Source organism: Meriones unguiculatus, chromosome 8 (genome assembly GCF_030254825.1).
Source record: "Meriones unguiculatus strain TT.TT164.6M chromosome 8, Bangor_MerUng_6.1, whole genome shotgun sequence".
Taxonomy (NCBI): domain Eukaryota; kingdom Metazoa; phylum Chordata; class Mammalia; order Rodentia; family Muridae; genus Meriones; species Meriones unguiculatus.
The window spans coordinates 121,392,969-121,420,590 of record NC_083356.1 but is presented as its reverse complement, the minus strand read 5'-3'; the positions used below and the strand labels follow the sequence as shown (position 1 = coordinate 121,420,590).

The 27,622-nt window shown below is 45.6% G+C and overlaps 1 long non-coding RNA gene across 1 annotated transcript; it reads left to right on the top strand.

The window, feature by feature from the left end:
- Positions 1-6,407: 6,407 nt before the first annotated feature.
- Positions 6,408-19,828, top strand: LOC132655946 (uncharacterized). Its single transcript, XR_009593922.1, has 4 exons — positions 6,408-6,689; positions 8,120-8,466; positions 13,653-13,829; positions 18,016-19,828. It is a non-coding gene; the product is annotated as an uncharacterized LOC132655946 (long non-coding RNA).
- Positions 19,829-27,622: the final 7,794 nt, after the last annotated feature.

Genomic DNA, 27,622 nt, shown 5'->3' with positions numbered 1-27,622 from the left:
CAACATGTCTGTTTTATTAGACTTTCAAGACAGAAGATTGACCCCCAGACCCCCATTATTTCTTCACTGTTCAATTTTCATTTATTTCTACTCATCGTTTCCTTTCTTCTTGCTTACATCTCTAAGCTGGTTCACTCAGGCTCCCACTTTCTCTACTGAGCGTTGAGTTCCTGGGTTTCTAATGCTAAGCGGACGCTACGTTTTTCTGTTTGTTTCTTTCTGTCTTAATTTCTTGGAAAAGGAAATTATCCCGAATCTGACTTGTTAGTTTCCACAGTAGTTTTATCTACCATCTTTTCAGGGGCTGAATTTGGGGAACCCAGGCCTTCCACTCTGCTGGGCAAGCATATGGTTTTCCAAGCTACACCCCAGCCCGCAATCTTTGTAATGCTTCATTTTAAATTTTATTATATTTTATCCGGACAAAATGTATCATTCAAAAAGTTTTCTCTTCTTTTATGAACTGATATCTGACTTCTTAAAGACTTTATGTGTGTTTTAAAAGGACAAATGTGTGTGTGCGCGCGCGCACACCCTACTTTGTATGTGACAGTGGTGATCACTGGTGTCCTGGGTTAGAGAGCGTGCAGCTGCCTCACTGCGTGGCAGAGCAGCCACTGTGGTGCCACGCTGGTGGCGTCAGTTACTTCTGATGTCTCCCTCTCCTTCCTCTTTCTCTGCCTTGTCGGAAAAGCTGCCCCGCCTCCTGCCTCTGATTGTTCATCGCCTGCTGTCTAAGGCCTGTGCCTCGACCGACACTCTTGTTTCCATCAGAACAATTTGCTTTAGCAACCAAGCTCCTAATTCACTCAATTAACTTCCCCCTTCATCACTGCTTCATTAGCTTAAGTGACTTCTTTACTAAACCCCGTCATTTTACAATCTGCCCTGGCCAACCTGCATCTTCAAAGAGTTGTTTTTTTTTTTTTTTAATATCAAAACGCTTTAAATGCTTCTTAACAGAACAGAACCATTTAAAAGTGAGTTACACTATGATAAAGGTATAGGTCTAGTGTTCCGTATATATCAATTGATTTATATTCTCAAATATGGCATTATCAGTGGAGGTGTGTGAGTCGAATCCAATCTTCCCCCTTTGACGCTGTAGGAAGGAAGATAAAGGATTTGACGGAAGGCCGAAAACCTGTGATTTAATGAATGTGAGGCACTCATTACAATTTAACAAGTGAGAAGCTGAAAGAAACGAAGAAAAAGAAACCACCCAGAGACTCCAACCTTCTGAATTACAAATGCAGAACAGTATCTTCCCTCTCTGGCCAACATCGTATGTATACTGTTGAACAGGGTGTACTTTTCTTTTCTTTCTTTTCTGGTATTTTGAGACAGGGTTTCTCTGTGTAGCCCTGGCTGTCCTAGATTCTTTGTAGACCGGATTGGCCTCAAACTCACAGCGCTCTGCCTGCCTCTGCCTGAGTGCTGGGATTAAAGGCGTGTGCCACCGTGCATGCGATTCTAACAGTGATTCATCACGTATAAGCTCAATATAACAATATGTTAATACCCTGTATTAATCTCTCAGTATTCCTCATGATGTCTTCTTGCTTGCTTGATTTTTGTGGGTAAGCCAGAATGTTCCATCATCCTTCTAATGAACCTTGGATGTTGAATATGTCAAATTTTTTTTAAAGCAGGGATTTTGACAAAGCTTTTGGTAAAATTTGTGATTACTTTGCTAGGTATATATAGGTTCAGAGGAATTTTGCTACATTAACATGTTTGTTTTATAAGCCAGATTTATGGTATTGAATTATGATATAATGAAAATACGTTTGCTTTTTTCTGAACTCTTAGAGTTTCTCGAGTGGTTAGGATGTCTTTTGTAATTCATGAGGAATCCCTTCCAGCCATCCACAATTGCTATTATGCATAGCGACTCTGGTGGGCATCTCTAGATAGATTCAGGATTGGTTCAGTCACCAGAAAGGCCAAATATGATATTAGAAGATTGAAAGTTTAGCCCTCGCTGAGCAGAGGGAAGAAGCCAGAGAGGAAGGCCAGTCCCCAGTGGACAAAGATCTGGTTAATCGTGCTCATGTAACGAAACTTTGGTAGAAGCCCTTGTTCTAGGCGATTTTGAAGCCTCTAGGTCGGTAATACTGATGTCCTGGCAGGTGGTAGCCCTAGGAGTGCAGAGAAGCTCTGTAATCACCTTGCCTGGTGGAACACCTGAATTTAGCTGTTGCCAGCTGGCATTTTGTAAACTGAGAAAAAGCTATAGTCTTAATGAAAGTACTTCTGAAGCCTTGCAGTGTGTTCTAGGGGAGCTAGCAACCATGAGGGGAACTCATTGGAACGCCCGAATCATACACAGGCACAGTGGGCATGAAGACCCAGGATGTTCTTATGATTGACAGCTGAAGCAGGGAAGGTCATGTGGGCCTGGGCCCTTAACCTATGGGGTCTCCTGCTAATTCTGCTCAGACAGTGTCAGAACCAAAAGAAATTGCGGGATACTCAGTTGGTACAAGGAAACCAGCAAATTGGTTTTGGAATTAGGTATTTGTTGTTGGGAAAGATACCGTACAAGTGGCGTCAGATAGGCGGTGTCCAGTTTCCCTCAGATGGCCAGATGGTGCCATATTCTTGTGTCTGTCATGACTTGGTTGAATCATTGTTCCGTGTGTGCCTGAGTCTGAGTGCTCGGGAGTGTGAGATGGCTCATAACACATGTACTGTCATTTTCCAGAGTAGACCTACATTCTTCGGACCTGAAACAGGAGGGAAGAAGAGACTGACCAACTCACCCTTCCTTCCTTCTGTCTTTCCTTCCCCACCTCCTCTCCTTCCTTCTGCATCTCCTTCTTACCCTGCCTTTCTGTTTGTTGAAAGGCCCATCAACCAAAGTTCATTGAGAAATAAAGACCAACTCCCTTCAGCCAGGGGGAGACTTTAAAACTGAGTTGCCCAAGAAGAGATTTTTAACCACACACACATACACAATTAGGTAAGAAAAAATAAGTTGTGGCAAATTACACATAAAGAACCCACTGAACAGTACAAAGCCTATGACCTCGTATCTCTCTATATAAACTTTTCTTTTGGAACGTCTACACTTTGATTACATCTCTCCTAAGAGAAAACTCTGCCCAAGTAGTGAGCAGACATCAGTGACTTGGAAGACATCAATGAAGAGCATGCTAGGGTAGCTAGCTCTAGCCCCACCACACAAAACTTACTCCACTCAACCCAAAAGAAATGTTCATGCTCAGAATCTCTTCAATATACTCCCCAAATGGCCATGGGGTTTCCAACGCCAGCTGAACCAAGAGAGAATTGTGAAGGGGAAATGTCTGAGTGCAAAGAGGTGATTGTCACAACTGTGGTCACAATATTTTATCTTTTCAAATTGTTTGAACCGTAGGACCGCTTGAGCAGGTGAGTAGATGAATTCTTGGAAGAGGTGCATGAAATTGAAGGTCTTTGAAGGTCAAACCTTACTGCCTTAGCTGGGGCCCCGTTGCTGCGAAGAGACACTACGACCTTGGCAATTCTTATAAAGGAAACCATTTCACTGGGGCTGACTTACAGCTCAGAGATTCAGACCATTATTAATCATGGTGGTGCGCGGGCAGACATGGTGCTGGAGAGGTAGCTGAGACTTCTGCTTCTAGATCGGCAGGCAGCAGGAAGAGAGAGGGACACTGGGCCTGGCCTAAACATCTGAAACCTCAAAGCCCACCCCCCAGTGACACACTACCTCCAACAAGGCCACACCTCCCGATGGTGCCACTTCCTGTGAGCCTGTGGGGGCCATTTTCATTCAAACCGTTCACTTCCCACCGAAGCCTCCTCTGCCAAACACAAGGCCGAAGCTTAAAACTGTGCAAAGGCAACTTCCTCAGTGCGCAGGCCTGTGGGGGGTGGGGTGGGCAGCGATGGCAATAGGGGCTGGGAAGAAGCAAATGCACTGAATTAATTATAAATCAGGGATCGTCTAAGTGCTTTCATTATACAATGTGTTCCGGGGCAGGGAGGGAGCTAATAGGCTCCTCCAATTAGAAACAGTCGAGTGACTAAATCTTAACAGCTCTGAAAATAGCTTTTACAGCACATAGCTCATAGTCTCTCCTTGCTGCCTAGAAGCAAAGTGAGGGCTAGCAAACCCTATGGACAGCAAGGGGGCCTTCCTCCTGCCTTCTGGCCTCATTTGGGATACCCTCATAGACACCCTGTGTCAGGCCCGATGGGCATCATCACCGTGGCATGAGGCGCTCTAACTAGCCAGATGTGATGAGGCCTTTCTCAATCCAGATCAGGGCTGGAGTTCTTAGGCTCATCAAATGAAGATGTGAAAAGCAGCTTTAAAAATGTAATTGGCGCTCACACGTAACCACGGGGAAGACGCCCGCACAGGCTGTTCCCGGAGAACTTCTGATACCAAATGGGATCGATATTTCCAGAGTCGGAAAGAAGAGCCTTCCATTTCACGTGAAGACACACTCTGCCCTGATAGTTCAGATCGCTGAGGGCCCGCATGGAGAAAGAAGCAGGCAAACAAACAGGAGCCCTTTGCTTTACCTTTGCTCTTGCGGCCTAAGTTCCAGCTGTGCTCCAGCTTGACACGGGGAAAGAGGTAGTTTAGTTGGGCATTAGGACTGGGTGTCAGAGTTGGCTCATGAGCAAGTGTAAAGGTTTAGAAACTATGGCTAATAAAAAGCTACGCAAAAGATAAGGGGTCATGGGTGGAAGCGTTAGGGACTTGCCCAAGTCAGAGGCCAGTTCTTTAGGGTGTGCTTTGTAGTTTCTTCAAAATTGGGTAGCACTTCCCAGTCCATGGGAGGTATTTATTCCCCCCTCTCTCTTTCTCTTTTTCTCTCTGTCTCTCCAAGTTTTTTGTTTTGTTTTGTTTTGGTTTTGATTTTGGTTTTTTTTTTGAGGCAAGGTTTCACATAGCCCAGGTTATCCTTAACCTTTCGATGTAGCTGACCTTGAATTCAGGTTCCTCCTGTCTCCACCCGTGGCATGTGGGGATCACAGGTGCTGGTCTTTCTGGGGTGCTGGAGATCAAGCCCAGGGTCTTAGGAACACTAACAAAGCACACTACCGACTGAGCCACACCCACAGCTGTTGGTGGGGCGTCTTCACTTCTGAACCCCCCTCTTGTATTTGGGGATCCCATTTTCTAAGTCTTTCTGGAAACAGTGCCTGCTGTTTAAAATGTCACGTTAGAAGCAGAAAATGCCAGATCTTCACTTCCCAGCTCCCTCCCTGGAAAGTGGTGAGTTATATAATGTGGGCAAAGCCATTTAGGAATAACCTGCCTTCGACTGGAAGTCGGTGACACAATGGAGGACGACCCCACCCCACCCCCGACACACGCCAGCCGCACACAGCCAGTTTGTTTCTGTGGTGCGAAACTCATGACTGAATTGTAGCTTTTGACATGTCGGTCACAAGTGAAAGTCTATTTTAAGGGCCTTGAAGGACACCGAGAAATTTATGTAGTTCAAGTATTTAAATATGAGTTCATGCTGCATTTTTTTAAAGCAATGTTGGCAGCTGTTTCTGATCACTGGACTTCATAATAGCCTGAAATAGTTGGGGAGAGTGCCCTGTTTTACAGTACAGGACACAGAAGCCCAGAGAGCCTAAGGGCCCTGCTCAAGCAGCAAAACCCAGTCAGAGGCAGAGCTGAAAATGATGGGCTGCAACTTCCCTGTGACCCCCCCACCCCGCCTTGTACTGTATCAAGGTGCAAACCTAAGAAACACACAGAGAAATCTGAATCCTCAGAACCTCATCCCCTAAGGGACCAGAAAGGAATACCTGTCATTAACCCCATCGGAGGCGGCTGCTGTGACAAGGCAGCCACCAAACACGGAGACAGGGCCAGGACCTTTGTGTCCGACAGCTTCAGGAAAGCCAAGGCATCCATCCCTCGTTCTACAAGACAGCTTAGACCGTAACAACCAACTGCCAAGACCTGCCACAAGACAGTTACTGACTTTCCTCTAAGAATGGACCAACTCTTGTGGGAGGGGAAGGCTGTAATCAAAATATATTTTGCGGGGGGTAGGGGGAATCTTTAAAAATATGCACTTTAAAAAAGAATAATTCCTGGATATAACCTCAGCACCCTGGAGACTGAGACAGGAGGATTGCCAGCAGTCTGATGATAGCTTAGTGTACATAAGCTCCAGGATAGCCTGGGTTACGGAGTAGGACCCTGTCTTAAAAAAAAAAAAAAAAAAAAGAAAAAAAAAGAAAAAAATATGGCCTGGCATGGCGGATTTAGGAGGATTTGGGATTGAGGCTGGCCTGGGTTTTTATACTTGGACCCCTGTCAAGAGGCTTAATCCCAACTCCAAAGAAGCTCAGGCAGGTGCATCTGAGAGTTCAAAGCCATCCTGGTCTACATTGCAAGTTCCAGAGCAGTAAGGACTACATAAGGAAACCCTGTCTCTGAAAAGGATGGGGGAGGGGAAGGTACGTCAGGTTATCCTAACAGGGTACTCACAGCTAAAGCACAGTCAAGGAGTAGTAACCAGCGAAGCCTTCTGGTAGAACCCCCCAGGCGACATCACACCGAATAACTTACTGAAGACAAACACACTCCACAGAATGCACTCTCGCTTCGCTTCCGCAGAAGGCTGCGGCTTCATGTACTCGCTCAGCAGAGAAGAGGAACCTGAAGACTCGTGGCTCCCAGGATATCAGCCCTCAGAACGGTAATGTGCATTTAATGAGAATCTCCAGGAATGTTCCTTAATTTGGAGGAGGTGCTGCCTATGGGCGATGGCTGCAGCCATTGCAGGCAAACACTGAGAGTTCAGCTGTTGTGTTAAAAATGAAAGGTCGGATTCCAGCTCGGAGCGCCTCGTAGATTAGATTACATTCGAGGTGACAAACAACACATGCTTTGGGAGCTCTCCTTCTGGGTACACTGTTAATTCTGTCTTTTTTTTTTTTTCTTTTTAAAATACAGATTCAGATTTTGTTGTTATTTGTTTTGCTTTGTTTCTGTGAGACGGGATCTCACTGCAAAGCTCGGGCTGGCTTGGAACTGAACAGCCCAGGGCAGCCTTGATTTTTTGATCCTCCTGCATCAGCCTCCTGAGATGCTGGCATTACAGTGTGAGCTATGCCACTGGGTCTCTGCTTCCATGTCTGGCTGGTGGTTTTTATGCCATGCTCCCCCAGACATAGATAAGACACTTGAGACTGAGTCCAGAATGGATGCTAAACACTGGTTTTTGCGGGCTGGCCAAGGCGGGGGTTGGAATCCTAAGAGGGCGAGTTCCTTTCCTTCTTTTCAACAGACTTGAAATTGGTTTCAGAACCACAGAACTACCAGGAGGCTTTCCAGGGACTCCCATTACACCTAACGCCTTAAGTTATATCAGAACATTGGCTGAAATTAGTGACGGGCATCTGTCTATCATCAGTGGAGCGCAGCTTGGGTTTCCTCTTGTGTTCTGGGCTGCAGTGTTCCCATTACCTTTAACTGCCACAGGCTCCTCCTGGCTGCCACAGCTCTCTGATATTATTTAGGGTGCTCTTCTGAGGAGGGATGTTCCTGCGGTGGAATCTCCCTGACATTTTCCTCATGATTCCGCCGGGGTTAGGGGCAAGAAGCAGGAGGATCCCAGAGGCTCTTTGGATTGTGTTAGGGGCATAGGCGACTGTGTAGCAGCCCGACTGACTACCACACATTTGGGGGAGTCACTTTCCCCCTCAGACCTTAGGTATCATCCTCCAGGTCTCTGTATACTCTTGACTTGCTTTTTCTTTCAACAAGTCATTTATATATAAATATATAAGTATATATATATATATACATATATATATATGTATTTTTTTTTTCCAATCTCAAATTGGAGATCAGAAGCAGACTGGGTCATTAACGCAAGCAGAACAAACCGAGAAGGCCCCTCATCTAAGCCACTGCCTTCTCATCTCTCCCCTGACAAATCAAATCACCTCCCCCTAGAGAGGTTCTTCTCGCTCTAGAACACAAACTAGGCGAGTACCGTCAGCAAAAGACAAGAAGAATCGCCAGTTGCGTCAATCATGCTGTCCAGTACATTTTTAGACAGCTTTGGTTTGGCTAAATATAGTTGGAATCCATTTCTGTTGCTAAGCGTTGTGTTTTTATTAGGTGAGGTGCTCGGTTTGAAAACGCGGAGTCTGGATCTCCCAGAGAAGAGCCTGCATGAAAGGCTCAATCCCACGGCCTGCTTCCCTTTGTCACCAGCCCTGTATCCCGAGCACACACCGTCTCTGCCGGCCACAGCAGAGCCGAGCGATGGCTCCTGGCCGCTCCGCTGCGGCTGTCTACCTTCACGTGCCGCAAGTGACAACGGAACAAATAGCTCACTCAAGAGGAGCGAGGGCGATCTGCAGGAGAGAGAAGCGGAAGGTTAGACAAGGTCCTTCCTCGCGAGGAGACTGCAGCGCCGCGTCAGACAGCCCTCTGCTGCCTCTGGATGCTGGAAGTCGCAGCAGGTAATCCGGGCAAGTTTCTGTAGACAGTTCTTGTCTGGCGCTTGAAGAGAAGCAGAGCCGCTGTCTTGTGTCTCCACGGCGCACGAATTCACGTCTTATGAAACAGGCCTGGGCTAAACGTACCAGTCAGACACCCCAAATGGCTCACCTAAATAGTAAAGGCGTATTTGGATAGAGGGTGGGATGTAGGGGAGAGGGATCCACCATCTATGTGCATGGCCTGCAACTAAGCATGATTTTTTTAAGTAGTGGGTGGGACTCTTTGAGCTGGCTATGCAACCCACATTCCAGGACACGCAATAAAATGTAGGTGCACAGTCAGACGTGAGTGTGTGTACATCCTGGCCGAGGCTGTGTTTGTGCTGCTGTGGCAGAATGGAGAAGTCACAACAAAGCCTAGAATGCTTCCCAGTGTCTCGCTGGGTTCACACACAGTCTGGATAGCTTAAAAAAATGTGTTTTCTCAGAGTTCTGAAAACAGGAAGCCAGAGGTCCATGTACGTGGTTGATTTCTGGTGCGAGCTCTTTCCTTTGGTTGTAGGTGACCGTCTCTCCCCCCCCCCCCCTTGTTCTAAGTTGGCACAAGGATACAGCTAGCTCTCTGATACCTCCTATCTCATAAGGGCCCCGATTCCATCCTGAGGACTCAGCTACCTGACCTCATCTGGTCAGGCGCCTCCTCGAAGGGTCTGCCTCCATCTTGAAGGCTACGACAACGGTGGCTGTAAGGTTGGAGGGGCAAGGGGCACAGTTTGCTTCTTAGTAGCTAACTATGCTGGTACAGATAAGAATGGCCCATCTTTGTTTTCAAGGCGATACAGTGACTCTGGAAGATAGCAGTTGCCAGCCCCTCTTGGGGTTGCCTAAGACCATTGGAAACACATGTATTTATATTAAGATTCATAACAGTAGCAAAATTACAGTTATAAAGTAGCAATGAAAATGCTTTTATGGCTGAGGTCAGCACAACATGAGGAACTGTGTTACAGGGTCATAGAATTAGGAAGGTTGAGAGCCACTGCCCTAAGAGAGTGTCCTGTTGCTCTCTGTATCCGAGCAGTCTGTAAAAACAAGATGCAAAATGTCCACTATTTTCTAGTTATATAACTTCATTCTAGAACAAAGCTGAAAATTTCATATCATCATATGAAAATATTCAGAACCCAATGAATGAAAATTCACAATATCATATACCTAAAAAAAAAAAGGTACAAAAATAACTCAGTGGAAGCTGTTAAAACACAGAAATACATACCCTTATATGTGCACAGGTACAGGTGTTGATGATAAAGATAGTCAAACAGCTATTGTTATTATGTTAATAACTATTGTTATTAGAGATCTACAAAGTTAAACAGACACAAAAATATGTTAAATCAAATTTCTAAAGATTGAGAACTTTAAAATCTGAGAAGAAAATTACAGTGATGGGATCTGTGGTGGTTTAAATAGGTATGGTCCCGTAGACTCATGTGTTTGGATGCTTGGCCCATAGGGAGAGGCACTGTTAGGAGGTGTGGCTTTGTTGGAGGAAGTGTGTCGCTGTGAGGGTGGGCTTTGGGGACTCTTAAATGCTCAAGCCATGCCCAGTGGAGAACACGGTCTCCTTGCTGCCTGTGGATCAAGATGTAGACGAACTCTCAGTTCCTCCTCCAGCACTCTCTGTCTGTACACTGCCATGCTTCCCGCCATGATGATAACGGACTGAACTTCTGAACTGTGAGCCAGCACCTATTAAATGTTGTCCTTTATAAGAGTTGCCGTGGTCATGGTGTCCCTTCACTGCAATAAAACCCTGATAAGACAAGATTCATGGCGAAAGATTCGTGAACTTGAAGACAAAGCAATAGATCTAAATAAAAATCTAAAAATAGAGCCCAGAAAGAAAAACTTCCTACACAAGAATGAAAATGTACCTGTGAACCATGGAACAACCTCAGAGGCAAATAGACACGCCATCCATGTCCTATCGGTGCGGGGAAGGACACACAAGCTATTTGAAGAAATTGAAATTTTTCAGTGTTGTTGAAAACCATAAATAAATGGGTAGAAGAAATTCAACGAGTCCTAAGGACAAAAAAACTCATGAAGAAAACCCCACAAAATCATATCAGAATCAAACAGCTCAAAAATCAGGGATGAAAACAAAGTGCTGAAAAGCAGCCAGTAAAAGCAGACAAATGTAAGGAAGAGCAAAGACAGGGACGCCACAGATTTCTCCTGAGAAATAAGGCCAAGACAATGGAGTAGCATCATTAAGCTGTTGGAAGAAAAATAAACTGCCATCTAGATATTTAGCCCAGCGAAAATATCTCCCAAGGATGAAGGTGCATCAACAGAATTTCCTGATAGGTGAAAGCTTCAAGAATTAATCACTAACAGACCTAACATACAAGAAACAGAAAAGAACATTTTCAGGCAGAAGGAAAATAACACCAGATGGAAATAGGAGTATAGGCGAGAATGGAGCAATGACAAAACGGGGTACCTCTGTGGGAAAATATCTAAGGTTGTTTTACCTAAAATCTTTATAACTTTAAAAGATGACTGATGATTCAAACAAAAATAACAGCGTAGTACGGAAACAATACCGTACATCCCAGGAGGAGGAAATCGAGGTCCTTGTCAGAGTCTTATAGTATATGACTAGGTGTATCCTAGTTTTATAGAATTTTTTCCAGCTTTTAAAAGTTATTTTTATTGATTGAGAATCATGCATCATGCACCCTGATTGCTGTCACCTCCCAGCATCTTCACGTCCATTTCTCCTTCCCCATACCACCACCTCCCCCCCCAAAAAAAGAAGAAAGTGGAAAAAAAGAAAGAAAAAAGAAGTCCATTTCACGTTGCCCAGATACTCGCTGGAGCTTGGTGCTAAAATGAAAGACTCCCTTCCTCTGCTGGGTTCCCTCCTCTATGCTTGATCTGGGGAAATCCCAGATCCTTTGAGGAATGTCACACAGCCCTCAGGGAGAGTACAGGCCCAATCCTTTCCCCATAAGAAACTTGTTCAGTGGGCACCTGGGGATTCCTGGAAATACCCTTCTTGCTAATGAGATGTCTTAGTGCCTTAGCTTTCAACCAATGACCTTTTCCCATACCTGTGCTTGGAGTTCTCTCCCCTCCCCCTTGACCCACAGGGTAATTTAAGTACTTCGTTCCCCTTACTACACAGGACTACGCTGCTGCATGAAAATGAAATATCCTTGGCACTCCTGGCCTAAGCGAACATATTCACCCCAAGACTCCTCTTCCTACTGCCCAAGGTTTATAAAGTCCCTGATTCACTAAATAAACACACTCTCACACTCCTCTCTCACATTCCACTCCTCCACCATGACTGTCTGAGACTCGCTACTGCTTCTTTGCTGATCTTCAAATTCGCCTCCCTAGCCAGGCTTGCTCAAGGCGCAAGCTCCCGCCTTGCCACTGCCGCTGCATCCCTCTGTTCCTGACCGAGCCACCAGCTTTACCCAAGCTAAGTTGGGCTCCTGAAGCCACTTGTCCTGGCTTGGTTGGAGCTCCGAGCTCCCTGCTGCTGCCTGGCCAGGGGCTGAGAACTTAGCTGAAAGAGCTGTATAACGTTTTAAAGGAGGTATAATACTTGTTGCAGAGAAAATCCTTTTCTCCCACACCCTCAGCTGAACCAGAGGCTCAGAAATCTCATTCTGTGCCAGGGCCTTCCAGGAGACACAGAAGACAACCCCAAAGAAGTGGCCATTCCCACAACAGAGGATGAATCTTTCTTTACTTGCCTTCCAGCAAGAAGCCATCAGCTGGAGAGAGCAGAGCTGTGGCCACAATGAGTCTGGGCTAGCTCTCCTGTGCCCACATCACTGCCTCTGCCACCATGCTGTGGGCCAGCACCCAAGGGCATTAACATGGCTTCTGGCAACATCCCAGACCACAGACATCCACATGGGCTTGATGGTAACACAGGCCACAGACATCAACATGGCCCTTAGCTGCATCAGGATCACCAACTCACTCAAGGTCCTCAGAGGCTGCATGGGCCACTGGCCTCGACATGGCCTCAACGTGGCCTCAGGCTGCTAAACACGCTGCCCACATCAGAATCGCCCGCCTCCCCCAGACAGCAAAGCCTGAGGACAGCAGCAAGGCATCAGGCAGGGGCACAGACTGTATCCATGTGGTTCTCAGGCTTCATCACGGCCTGGGGCAGCAGCGTGGACCACCACCCTGGCCTCTGGTGATGTCCTGGACCATGGTCCTTCAAGGATGTCTAATCCAGAAAGTGAACCCTTCATCCTTGCCCAGAGCCAGGAGGTCCTGTGGCCGGGTAGCAGGTTTAAGGGTTGAATCTGTGGCTACAAAAGCTCCAGGTTGCTCTACCCCATCTCTGCCGACCCTCCTGGGCAATGCCCACATGCCGACCTCAGCCCTCTCTCTCACCTGTCACCTCTATCTCGTCTGCAGTTCTACCTCTCTTCATAGCACATGAACCATTCCGTTTTCTTATCTTTCCCACCTCCATCACATATTTGTTCATCATAATTTTATATTGATAAAGTTATAAAGTTATGATTATATACACTATAAGCCCTAAAACACCCACTGAAATAGCAGCATTATAAGGTAGTAAGTCAATAAAGGAAATAAAGAAGAATCATAACATTCATTCAATTGAAAGATGGAAGTCGTCAGACAAAAGAAAATAAGGGGAATCAGAAATATATAGGTCAAATGGAAGCTGGGCATAGTGGCTTCTACCTATAATCCCAGCTTTTGGGAGGCTGAGGCAGGAGTATTAGCACAAGTGTGAGGACAATCTGAGCTACATAAGGAGTTTCTGGCCAGCCTAGTCTGTAATGTAAGACCTTAAATAAAACAGAGCAAAAAATATATACAGGTCAAATAGAAAACAAACAGCAAGACGGCTAACTTGGACATAGCAATAACCATGTGAAACATAAATGGACTTAACATGATTAAAAGACAGAGATTAGCTGGTCATGGTGGTGCACGCCTACAATCTCAGCATTCAGAAGGTTTAGGTAGGAAGATTGTGAGTTCAAGGCCAGCTCTGGGTATATACTGGTAAGGTTCAACAGTCAACTTCATAGAAGCCAGAATTACCTAGGGAAAGGGTCTTTTTTTCCAGTTTTATTTATTCTTCTCTATTTATTACATCCCAACTGAGTTTCCCCTCCCTCTTCTCTCCCCAGTCTCTCCTTCCCTTCCCCTTTTCCCTGGATCCACCTCCACTTCACCTCCCCTCAGAAAGAGCAGGCCTTCCAGGGACACCAACCAAATACAGCACAACAAGCTACAATAAGACCAGATACATATTCCGACTTCCAAGCTGGACAAGGCAACCCAGTAGGAGGAAAAAAGTCCCAAAGGTAGGTAAAAGAGTCAGAGACAGCTCTCTCTGTGTTTCAGACTGTGGATATGGCATAATGAGCTGTCTTAAGTTCCTGCCTGTGGGATGCCCCTGCAATTACGTACTGCAACCTGGAATTCTAAGCACTTTCACTGCCGAAGTGCATTTAGTTGGGATATTTTATTACAGTAGCAGAAATGAAAGTAGAACAGACTGCCAGCAAAACTCTGTGTCCAAACAAACAAAAATAAAATAAAACAAAATAAAAAGTATTCATGAACACATACACACAGAAAGCAGAAAGAGAGACAGAATTAAATAAGATGAAAGCCCAAGCAAGCAGAAAAAAAAAAATTGATAGAGATCAGACAGGAAATCAGTGAAACAGAAAATAGAAAACCAGGTGTGAAAAAAAATCCAAAATCCGATTTATTGTTTCTGTTTTGGAATAAGGCTTTTTGGAAGACATATATGATGATGAACTCACATCATATCTATCTATCTATCTATACATATGTTTATATTTTGTGTTTACATAACATAAACATAATAATATAAATATAATTATATATAATTTTAACATATATTGAAAATTCTGAAGATTCAATAGTGTTTAAGTGAGCAAGAGCTTCGAAGAGATATTTAAGATAAATAAGCAAAGAAGAAGATTCTTGATGCTGTTAGTCATTTGAAAAATCCAAACCAAAACTACACCTAATGGACAGTTAAAGCTGAAAAAGCCCGGCCACGCTGGAGACGAAGAAGCTCGACGGTCAAGTAGCTGCTTAGCATGTGCAAGCCCCTGGGATAAAGCCACCACACCACACAAAAGGAGGGACAAACCAACCAGCACTGACCACACCAGGAGCAAGAAAGGACACAGAGGACTAGTAATAGCCAGCTCTGCTGGTTGGATACAAACAGCTTCAAGCATTTTGGAAAGCAATTTGTTAGATTCTTTAGAAGTTACACATGCCAGTGTATGACACAGCCATTCACTTTTAGGTATTTACTTAGGCATCTTCAGAGACTTGGACACAAATGTGTCTAATCTCTTATAATAGCCCTGAACTGGAAACCACTCAAATGCCCAAAACTGGTGTAGCCACCCCGTGGATGTTTGTCAGTCTCTTCATACGCCACAGTTAAGCCAGCGCACTAGCCTACAGCAGAAGACAGGTTACAGAGAGAACAGATTTATTTAGACAGTTTTACTTAACAATCAGTCAGAAATGAAAACCCGAAGACCCAGGGAAAGCTGCCATAAAAAGGAACAAATTGAGTTTGGGGTGCTGGTACACACTTGTAATCTCAGTATTTGGAAAGCAGAGGCAGGAGGATCATAACTTCCAGGCCAGCCTGGGCCACATGGCTACACATGGCTACCTTGTCCCCATCCCCCCCTTAAAAAACAAACAAACAAACAAACAAAACAGATAAAAACAAGATTGCAATAGGAATTCATTTATACTGTAGTCTAGAAAGTGAAAACTAATCTGTAGTGACAGAAAATATATTAGTGGCTTCTGGTAGATAAGAGATGGGGAAATAGAGTAGGAAAATATTACAAAAGAGTAGGAGGAAACTTTTGTGGGGGGGGCAGGTGTTTCCGCTCTCTCGTCTGAGGTGACAATGCTATAATTACATTCTCATGCCAAAAGAGATCAAACAGCACATTTCAAGGATATATTATTTATTGTGTATCAATTACACAATAATAAAGTTGTCAATCATGGCTGTTATTCAAAAGAATCTGGCATTTTATACACCGAATCTGGTCTTTGGAGTCTTTTCCATCTGATGTTCTTCAGTTCTCAGAATGGTTTGACCCGGGAGGGGTTTTTCTTCGTTATTTATTTGTTTGTTTATTTTGGGAAGAGAGAGAAGCCTGCTGTTTCAGGAGTCTTCACAGAAGTGCGAGGGCTCGCGGTGTTAAGCTTTCCCATACTCTCCCAGGCCTTTGGCGTTTTTCAACTTGAGCCGGTCTAGGGCAGGCTTCTTCACTTCACCTTACAGAAAGAAACGTAAAGGGCGAGGCGTCTGCGCTCTAAACCACTCGGCATTTGCAGATGTTCCTGTCTCTTGGCACAGCCTGTATTCTGAGAAAGGACAAAGAGATTATGTGACTTGCTTGAGAACAATAGGCAGTGTCACAGCCTGTTAATTCCATGGCTTCCCAGGAGAAGAAAGAATTTCACAATGAGATGTCAGAGGGTCTTCCCCTGACAACCTTCCTCTGTATTTAAGCCAGTGTGCCCCACCTCCTAGGGTACCAAGCCTCATCTGTAATTGTGGGATGGAAGGTTTTGTCTTATTAAAAGAATCTCAGGCATGGCGAGAATGGAAAGTATTTTGGTTGGGTGGAGTGGGGGTGGGGTGAAGTCACATGATTGCATACTTCAGTTGCGTGGGGCTTGGGGTAGGAGCTGATAGTCATCCTAACTACTGACAGTCAGTAGTACCAGAAGCTATCAGCTTTCCAGAGGCATTTGGTATTTGTAGGCAGATTACTGTAAGGACCAAAACAGCCAGTGAGTTTGACTTTAATGGCCTTTTCACTGCAGCCCTGCATTTATAAGTTCGTATGTGTGTGTTTGCATAGTGAGAAGTTCCTCTATTTCCCTGTTTCCATGGTAGATGCTCAGCTTCATCTCCTGGCTACAAAGCCTCATCCCAACAGGCCACTGAGAGGCTACACCAAAACCTGATCTTCGAGTTCCCGCTCAACAAACTTTCCTGCTATTTTTAATCAAATCTGGCCATTGTATTAATTGCTTTTTCTTCTCAGTGAGGCTGTCAGACATAGACAACTAAAGGGAAAAAAAGGCTTCTTTTAAGCTCACTTCTGTTCCTCATGGTACACAAGGCAGGTTGGCATGGCTGTATCACCTGGGAAGAGCGTCTCACTGAAGAATTGTTTGGGTTGGGTTGGTGTTGTGGTTTATTAATATTTATTATTGATTTATCTAGAGTTATACAGCAGTTAATCCTAATCCAGCTGTATACCCAAATCACCGCACAGAGACTGGGATTTATTTAATTAACCTAGAGCACAGTGCTAGGCAATAGTTACTCCATCCTAACTCCAGGCCCACATAGTTTCCTACCAATCAGAGTTCACCCATTATACTTGCTTTTAGTCATATCTTAGGTCTGGTTCATCTCTCCTCCCGGTTCCAAGTCCTGCCCTGCTGATCTCTGCTCTCCTCCTACTACTCCCTTCCTTCTCTTCCCCTCTGGACCAGAATGTCCCACCCTATTCTCTCCATTCCTCAGCACTGTCTGGACTGAAACCAGATAGTGCGGTAGAGAAATCAGTATTTGAATGAACAACGGTACATTCCACAAGAATATTATACTAACAGTTTGGCCTGTGTGTATCATATACCCAAGGTGATGGGGTGTGATTATACAACAGGAAACGGAAAACATGGACCAGAAACAGAAGTAGCTGTAACTTTCAAAGGCCTGTCTGAAGTGATCTACTTTCTTCATATAGGTCCCATGTTTCAAAGGTTTCACAACCAACCACCAGTGCCAGTTGGGCACCGGAGTTTCAAACACATAGGTCTGTGGGAGACATTTCTGACTCAAACATGACAGCTGCCTTTCTAGTCTCATGCATATTCGGAAGGAGAAGACCCCTTACATGGAATTGATTAAGATGGCGGTGTGTATTGCTGGGAAAGCAGCCTTGGGTCTCAGTCCTCTGCAGAAGGTTGACTTCTATTTTTTTGTTCCTGTTTCGTGAGGGTAGGGGACAGGTTGGCTGAATGGCCGAGGAGACATGTAAATCATTCCTGAACATTCCTATGGGAGTCTAAGATAAGCTGGACAGTGGATGGGGGTAAAGAGCATTCTCTGGCGAGGCTGTCTCTCCTCAGAAAGGACACCCTAGAGAACATTTGCAAGAGCTAAAGAGAATGAAAAGCGCTACTTTCATGTCCATTGCTTGGTGCTAATTGTGATGGCTATAGTTTAGCGGTTAACCATGATGGTTTGACTGAGAATGGCCGCCCGTAGGCTCATGTCTGAATGCTTGGTCCCCAGCTGAATTCTTCAGGAAGGATTGGTGTGGTCCTGGAGGAGGTGTGACACTGGGGGTGGACTCTGAGGTTTCGAAAGTCCATTCCAGGCCCAGTCGCCTATATGTTTCTCTCTCTAATCTCTCTTTCCATTTCCCTCTCTCTGTGCCTGTGGATCAGGATGTAAAGCTTTCAGCTGCTGCTCCAGAGGATGCCTGTCTGCTGCCCCCATGATGATCACACACTGACTAACCCTCTGAAACCATAAGCAAGGCCCCAATAAAATACTTCCGTTTGTAAGAGTTGCCTTGCTCATGGTGTCTGTTCATATCGATAAAATAGTCACTAGACAGTGACACAATCGAGAGTCTCAATAAAGAATTGTTTGGATTGGGTTTGCCTGTGCATATCATACACCCAAGGGATATATTTTTTTTTTCCTTTTGATTTTTTGAGGCAGGGTTTCTCTGTATAGCCTTGGCTGTCCTGGATTCACTTTGCAGACCACGCTGGCCTCGAACTCACAGAGATTCACCTGCCTCTGCCTCCTGTGTGCCGGGACTAAAGGTGTGTGCCGCCCTGCCTGGCTATAGCTGAGGAGGGATCTTCTTAAGTGTGTCCATCGAAGATTGGAAGATTGAAGTTCTGGATGTGGATGGCACCGTTTTGTGGTCTGGACCCTGCGCTTGGTGAGAAGGAGAGCCAGTTAAGCTCCAGCAAGCGCACAAGCAAACATTCTCTCCTGGCTCCTGAATGTGGATGTGGCCCGCTGTTTTCAGTTCCCGCCTTGACGCCCCTGCAGTGACCGTCTGTGACCCACAGCTGTGAGATGAATGGAAATTGCTTTTGTCAGGATATTTGATCACAGCCTCAGGAAATGGAGCTAAGGCAAAAACACTGGGGGGTGGAAAGATTGCTCATTCCTTAAGAGCGGTGGGTGCTCTTCCAGAAGAAGCAGGTTCAATTCCACACACACACACACACACACACACACACACACACACACACACACGGCTAATAATCTCCAGAGGACTGAACATCCTCTTCTGGCCTCCTCAGGCACTGTGGACCACGGTGCACTGACAGGCATGCAGGCAAATCACCCATAACATAAAGTAAAAACAACATTTAAAAGACAGCAACGTTAGGCTGGTTTATTCTTTAGGGCAGACCATCAGCTCCAGAAACCCCACCAACACAAGAAAACATCGGATGTTAGTGTAGAGAGAGAAGGTACAGTACAGTCCTTTCCTTATCCATCATGAGGGACACAAACCTAGGACAAGACAGATAATGAGGGAAAGCCGAACAGACTTAGTCAGTCAAAGTTTTATGTACCACATGAGCAAATGAAGGCTCAGCCAGGCATGGTGGCACATGCCTGTAATCCAAGCACTTAGGAGAGTAAGGCCGGAAGACTGTTAAAGCCAAGGTCAGGCTAGGCTCCAAAGTAATGACTTGTCTCAAAAACAAGTGACAACAGCAGCAACATAACTGACACACAACAACCGTCTACTTTTTCGATCAAGATTTGGCATCGAGAGACCAAAAGGTTCAAAATCGGTGGCTATTATTAAAGTTTAAGGCCTGAACTGAGGCTAGGTGGGTGGAGAGGTCCAGCAATGCCCTGAGGGGAAGAACCCGCCCTACTGCATTCTTTCCCCACCCACTAGAGATACTGTTGCTAGGAAACCGGCCCATTTTCCCCCCCCCCCCAGGGAGAGACACCGTATCATTAATGGTTTGGGGACCTTCCTATAGCCAATCAATTCAAAACACAACATCCATTTTGTGTTTCGACCAATAGATGCTTGCTAAGCAGAAACAGCCCCCCGCCTTGGGCACACTGGGAGGGACTGGGATCTTTAAATCACCCAACTAACCTGAGCACAAGGCTCTTGGCTCTCACCACTTTGGTGGTGGTGGGGTGCAGGCCCAGGCTGCAGCTTGTAATGATTTGTAATAAAAAGATTCTCATGTGTTTTGCAACAGACTCAACTCCTGGTGGTGGTCTTTTGGGGCATCGTGATTCGGGCACAGCAGCATTAGCAAAGAATATGATTGGATACAAGTACATCCCAGACTAGTGACAGGCCTCACCCCCTCCTCCAACGACTGTCATTTCTGTTTCTTGGATTTTCTGTAGAGTGCTCCTCTGCTCAGGTTTGGGACAGGAATCTTTGGGGATCTTTTCAAGAGGGAGGAGAAAAGGGAGAGAGACCACTCCAGGTTTTAATAGCTTGCTTTGGAGAGAAGGGGCTCTAGCTCTGAGGCTCACCTTGGGGAAGACTGAACCTGGCTTCTTTTAATTTAAAAAATGTTATTTTATTTTATGTGTATAATGCTTTGCTTGCATGTATGTCTGTGTACCCACATGCATGTGGTGACCTTACCTGGTGACGTTAGAGGCCAGAAGAGGGCATTGTATCCTTTGAAACTGGAGTTATGGGTGGTTGTGAGCTGTGGGTGCTGGGAATCAAACTCAGGTCCTCAGCAAGAGCGGCCAGGGCTCTTACCATTGAGCCGTTTCTCTAACCCCTAGTTTTTCTTTCTATAGATCACTCCAGGGGAGACATAACGTGAAAAGGGGGGGCAGGCGGTCAGAAAGACCTTGCTTCTGGAAATACAACCTTGATTTCAAAGTATTCAAGACTGCAAGGTGCCAAATTTTGAGATAGCATGATGCCAAGAGCAAAAGCTACATCAAAACATGACAGCTGAGTTCATGTCTCTGTGATGTGAAGCTTCACTGAAAAAATAATAAATCTATAAGCTATGTCGATCTTATCAGCTTTGAGTCACCAAGTGCCGCTGATTTGGCTCAGCAGCTCTCTCATTACAGTCTTAATTACTGATATTAAACTCTTAGGCCACACACTAGACCTCACATAACAATGTGTATATAAGACATAGAACGGCAATAAAAAGGTTAAAGAGGTGACAGGTTCAAAGAGGCCTTGCTGCAGGCAAGATCAGAGGACTGAAACAAATATAAAGAAAGATGCTGCAGGTGATTAGAAAGACATTGATGAATCCAGTCTGAAGGGAGAGGTGAAACCCTGATAGTCTCAAGTACAGAACAGGTTCAAGAACCAAGGCTCAGGGCTGGCTGTGGATGAATGAGGGTTTGAACAGGTCATGTCCAGCAATGGGATCAGGCAGAGCCAGAGTCCCAGGGACAGAGTCCAGGTCAGGAACTGACAGCCCGTGGATGTTGTATGCCCAGGAGTTTGATGATTGGACAGTGAGTACTGCTCTGCCCAACTGGGAGTGTCCCTCTCGTGAGGAACATCCATTCTTGGTCCTATAGGTTTGAGCACTACAGTCCTGGCCTTTTTTACTTTTTTTTTTTTAATGTGTTTGGGTGTTTTGCCTGCGTGTTTGTCTGTGTACCACTTGCATGCCGGAAGGAGTTGGCATCCCTGGGACTGGAGTTAGTGCGAGCTGCCACGTGGGTGTTGGAAGAACAGTCAGTGCTCTCAGCCGAGCCACCTCTCCAGCCCCTCTCGTGTTTCCATGTTTTAGTTAGGGTTTTATTGCTTTGAAGAGACACCATGACCACGGTAACCCATATTAATTGGGGCTGGCTCACGGGTTGAAAGGTTTAGTCCATTATCATCATGGCAGGAAGCATGGCAGACATGGTTCTGGAGGAGCCAAGAGTTCTACATCTTGGCAGCTGAAGGGGACTGCCTACCACACCGGGTATAAAAGCTGAGCCTAGCAGACCTCAAAGCCCGCCTCCACAGTGACTCACTTCCTGCAACAAGACCACACCTCCTAATAGTGCCACTCCCTATAGGAAAGCATCCAAACACACGAGTCCATGGAGGCCATACCTGTTCAAACTACCGCACATGTTTTCTGATTTCATCCGTAAGTTCAGAGGAGGCAGTATTTTATTTGCATAAAATAAGTCATCAGTCTGCGCCTTATGGTTCGCGCTGGACAGATGGTGGTTATTTACTTGTGTCATTCTGTCTTAGAGTCTGTGCTGAAAAATGGAGCAAATTGCTGTTTCAGAAAATGGAGGCATTAAGGGATAGACTTAGCTGGAAAGCTAATGTTTTATGCACTATGGAGCAATGTTGAGCAAGGTCCAGCCTGAAAACTACGGTTCTGCTTGGCATGGTATAACTTATGGCAGGGCAGGGCCTGCTCTCCATGCGCTTTCTGAGCCTTGACATTAGAGAACTTTAAAATAAGCCACATTGCTGATGCAGTGCTGTACAAATATAGCCCCGGCTGCCTGAGGGCAGAGGGAGGAGGATTCTACCTGAGAAATATAGCGGGGACCTTCCGGGAAAAGAATAAAAGGCTAGGGATGGAGCTCAGTGGTAGAACACTTGCCTAGCATCCACGAGGGCCTGCGTTTGATCCCTATTACTGCTAAAATAGACATAAAAAGATTAAATATAATTAGACAGAGGTGAACGATATTGATTAACCGTGAGCGAACATTCATGCTTACAAATTTTATCCAGCCTTAAAAAACGTTTTTGTTTTTTTTTTTTGAGGAAAATTTTTGAGCAAAAAGTTAAATCGAAATTTTATTTGAGAATTGAGTACATAAACATGGAAAATAATAATAAAGGAAGGGGAATACAATCAAAGTCCTTCCTTTTCTAGTCTCTGTCTGCAGGTTTCCTCCAGGGAGCGGTGTTAACAGTTCTTTAAATACGCATGCCATATACATAGCAAATGTTTTACATGGAAATATGGACAGCATACATATGTATCACAGATCCTTTTATTACTATGGATTTCTCTGTACATACAGAGACTCTGCTGTGTAAGTGATGAACAAAGATTATGGCTCATGTGAAGACTGCATTTGTCAGGGTCCTGGCAACAGATGGCACGCTGAAACTCTGAAATTGGGGTATCTTTAATAAAATGACTGTTTGCAAAGTTCCAGGCAGGTTTAGGGAAACCAATAAAGGATCGCACAGCGCTCAGGAGCTTACCCGGGGCTTGTGGTATTTAAAACATGCTCGATTTTAAGAGCGCTCCTTAAGAAAACGGATACCAAATTACTGATGGAAAAGTAGGCACAAAAATAAGTTCAGGATGAGAAAGAAAGCAAGCATATCAGATCTTTAACTCACAAAACCACAAATTTCAGAACATCATGAAATCTAAATGTCACATCCCTACTGACTTCTTTCCTGCTCTGTGTGTGCGTGTGATACGCATGTATGTGAGTGAAGAATACATGTGGGTGTGGGTGTGTATGTATGTAATATGCATGTGTGTGTACGGTATACATGTGTGTGAGTATGCGTGTATGCGAGTTTGTGTGCATGGAGGCCAGAGGAGAGACTGAAACAACCTGCCCTATCCTCTCACTGAGCCAGGAGCTGGGCTGGCTCCGGGAGTCCCTGAGAAGGAGCCTCCTGCAGAATGCATTGCTCTCCCCAGGCTTGGTTAAAGGTTCCCGTGGCCACACTCAGTTATCACTCGGTGCTAGGCTCCTAACACAGGTCCTCAGATGTGCTCAGTGAGTCCTCTTACCCATCAAACCATCTCTCCAGCTGCTCTCATTTTTTTAAATTTTGTTTACTACTTCATATGAGATTGACATTATTTTCTACAGAAAGACTAATGCGTCCAGGTGGAATAAAAATAGAGAAGAAAACCAGATGTTCATCAACCCAGATCTCTCTCTCTCCCTGACTGAAGACACAATGTGACAGGCTTTCCCACCATGGCAGGCTGTGCTTTCAAAGTGTAAGCCAAAATGAACCCCTCTTTCTTTCGAGACAGGGTTTCTCTGCGTAGCCTTGGCTGTCCTGGATGTTGTTTGTAGACCAGGCTGGCCTCGAACTCACAGAAATCCTCCTGCCTCTGCCTCCCTTAGTGCTGGGATTACAAGTTCTCACTGCTTATCCCAGAAATGCCTACAATTGTGATCCTCATGGCTCAGCCTCCCAAGTCCTGGAACGACACAGGGTGTTCCACTGTGCCTGGCCAATAAATGGGCTTTAAAGCAACTGCTCTGAGCCTATGCTGGAGCCAAAATCTTGTCTCATTTTGTGCTAAGGGAAATCTACAAAGCGGTGTTTTTGTCTTTATTCTCACCGTGTGTGTTTGTGTATATGGGAATGGATGTACACGTGTGTGTATGGGTATGGGTGTGTGCATGTATGTATGTACGTGGATGTGGATAGGGGGGTGTATGTGTGTGCATGCGTGTCTGATGTACATGTTGTGAGTGTGTGTGTGCATGTTTGTGTGTGTATGTGTGTGTATGTGTGCATGTGAATGGGTGGGTGAATGTGTGTGTGTGCAGGTGTCCTCTTGTGGAGGACAGAGGACAACCTGAGGTGCTGTTCCTCAGAAACTTAACATCTTGTTTTTCGAGACAAGGTCTTTCACTGGCCTGTAGCCCCAGGGATCTTCCTGTCTCCACCTCTCTAGCCTTGGGACTTTAAGCATGTCTTAGACATGGTCGCACCACCCTGTAAAGGTCCCGCTTTCTGGTTAAACAATGACAATTTCCCAAACTGAAGCTATTTCCTTCCCAGGGCTGAAGTGACTTGTTTCCCTGCATTCTTGTCTCCCTCCGTGGACTGGCCCTCACAGGGTTGCTGGCTACAAGGGATGTGGGAGTCCCCTACTGTTCCTCAGTCTACCACTGGCCTTATTTCCCTAGTCACCACTCCTCAGGCCGGAATGGACACATCTCAAATAGCCTGGCCTCTCGGAGACTCTCCAATCTTGGACTGGGGACTGAAGGGCTCTAGCTAGCCTGAGCTTGGTAAACATGGCCCAGCAGGCCTTGCCCTTCCCCCATCTGTCTAAACTGTTACATCACATTCCTAAAGCTGGCCACACAGGGTCCAGTCCAGTATTTGGCCACTTCCTCCCCCTGAGGCTGACCTCCAGGGTCCAGTTATGGAAGCTCAGCAATCAGAAGCTCCCTTTTGGCTGTTCTAACTCACATGCCCAATCAAGGTTAAGCACCTCATCCCAGCATGGGGTTTCCCTCTTTACCTTTATAAACTTCGATGCCTGTCTCCTCTCTATCTAGAGGAAGTCCTTTGACCCTCAAGATCCCTCCTCCCCTCCCTTGTCCCTTTTCCCTTCTGCTCTTCCTCCATCTCCTGTCTGTTTTTTCTTCCCTGCTCTCTGTCCCTCTGAGGCAAATAAATCTTTGTGCTGAGAACTTGGACTTGGTGTGTCTTGTGACAACTTAGAGATCCTTTCAGGGACCCCTCCACAGATTTTCCTTGAATAAAGGCCGGGCTGTCACTCATCCCTTTGTCTGTCCCACTCCCTGACCTTACAGCAGGCTCCACCACTCACCTTTATTATGATTTTTTTATGTGATTTCTGAGGATCAAACTAATGTCTTCATGCTTGCGATGCTATGCTATCTCCCCAGACTATCAGTATCCTGGTCCTTGCTGAGGGTTAAATATGCTACCCCAAAATACATCACTTCAACATACAGCTTATTTTAACTTAAAAAAAAAGTCTCTGTGCCCTCCTCCCTGGTTTCCTAAAAGCAGGACATACATTTCCATTTGTGACTCTGTCTCCCCTTACAACCCCAAGGAAACTGGAGAAATCAAGTTACACCAAGAGGAATCAACGGAGCAAACTTTACTAAAATAGTCCCCATTTTCCGCGATTCTCCCTTCCCCACACCATGTATTTCCCTTCCACAGTCTACCACCCCCTAAAATCCCTGGCTACTTCTCTCCAGATCCACTGCCTTCCGTTAATGCCCTAGAGGTCTGCAATTCCAACCACTTTCCGGAGTTAACTCTCTGAGTTTCTCTCCTAAGTCAAGGGAACCTCTGATTTGCAAAGTCTGCCTTTTGTAAGTCAGTTTTTTAACCACCCTACAGTTTGCAGATAAAGAAAATCAGTAACGTTCAAATATAATTTGCCCATAGCTGTCTCAAGCCAGTTCTGCCTGTTAGCCAAACTATACTCCGCTTACTCAGCCCAGCATCCTTTGCCTCTCTAAGCAGACAGAGACAGCTTCCCCTTCAGTTAGCAGCAGCCTGTGGCCCGCTGACCCAACTCTTGAAGTACTAGATAGCTCTTGCTTCTTTGAGAGATCACAGCTGGTTTTGCTTCTGTCCCATCCACTCCCACTGACATTGTTCATTTCACGCTCATGGGTGCTCTGTCTTGGTGAACTCAATGGCTACTTTTATCTTTTTTTTTTTTTTTTAAACTCTCAATGTATTCTCTCATCCCCTCTCCTCCCTTGCCATTCTAGCTTTGCTTTTTCTTCTACCTCTAAATACTCAACTTCCTCAGAGAAGGCCCTGAACCAGCCTCTCCGCCCATCTTGTGCCCTTGCTGGTCTCTCACGGTCCTATAAAGTTAAGGGGAATGAATCCACACACTGTTTATGAGAGTGCCTTCAGCCTCCATGTCTGTGCGGATTCAGACACCGGAGAGTGTGTGTCCTCAGATTCTATGGGCAGCTGTCTCTTGCCTGAGAGATGGCTTTCTCCCATTGCTCCAGTTACCTGTGTCACGTGACAGCCTATTTCAAATATTAACGGTTCAGGGATCCAGACAGGGGCATCGTGTGACTGACGGATGTCCATTTGTGTTTTTGTTTTGGATTTCTTTCTTTCTTTTTTCTTTTCTTTTTTGAGACAGGGTTTCTCTGTGTAGCCCTGGCTGTCCTGGAACTAACTCTATAAGCCAGGCTGGCCTCAGAATCAGAGATCTGCCTGTCTTCCAGTAAAGTGGAGCCTTACTGGAAGAAGTGGGCCTCGAGGAGTAGGCCTTGAGGTTTCAATGCTTGGCTCTCCTTCCTGTCAGTTTTATCCTTCCCATGGCTCTGCGCTCACAGAGCCGCTGGCTGCCTCAAGTTCCTGCCACCATGCTTTCCCTGCCACAGTGGCCTGTACCTCCTCAAACTGTAAGCCAACACAAACCTTTCTGCCTTTTAAGTGGCTTTCCTGTCAGGTATTTGACAGAATCCCTAACCAAGGCTGACTAACGCGGTAGGCTCAGGAAGCAGCGTGACAGAACAGTGAGCACTGGAATCCATGACTCGTACATCTAGTATTTGAAGCTGACTGCCAAGTGGACCTTAGCTGGGGCTCCAGATCTGAACATTCGTGCATGGTCACATGACATAGCCCAGGCTCCTTCCAAGGTGGGCACCGTCAAGTAGCGTCGTACCTCTCAGGAAGATGAAACAAGGACTCAGCACAAAAGCAAGAGTTTGCAGGGCTTTGTATCTTGGTAGGAATGCTGTTGGCAGATCTTAGGTCTAAGAGAGGCAAAATAGCACACTGACTGATAAAGGAGAATAGGGGTTTATTAAAGTTCAGAGAGCATTGCAGGAAGGCTACAAAATTAGCACAGGAAAGAAACTAGCTGGCGAAGAGAAAGACTCACACTTCCTCTACCACCAACTGAAGATAGCCACTGGCACGGGTGTAGAGGTCTATCCTCGAGGGGGTCTGAAGGTGGAGATTTAATGCCGACAAAACTAAAATGCATGAGGTTGTATGTAGAGCTACATTTAACAGAGCATGTGTGACAACGCCCACAAAGGACCACCTGATTCTTTACATTACTAAACGTTTTCTTCTCCTCTGGCACACATCCTCCCTTGGAAGTGTATCTTCTAATAAACCACCCCTGCTTCTGACGCTACCTTCCTGTCTCTAATTCCTCCTTCCCAGACATAAGAACCTGAAAGTCCTCCAGATGCGCCCATCGAATCCCCAAATGAGCCAACGTCACCCCCAACCCCGTGGCATAAACAGTGCAAGCCACTATCACTTCATATCACTTACTGGTC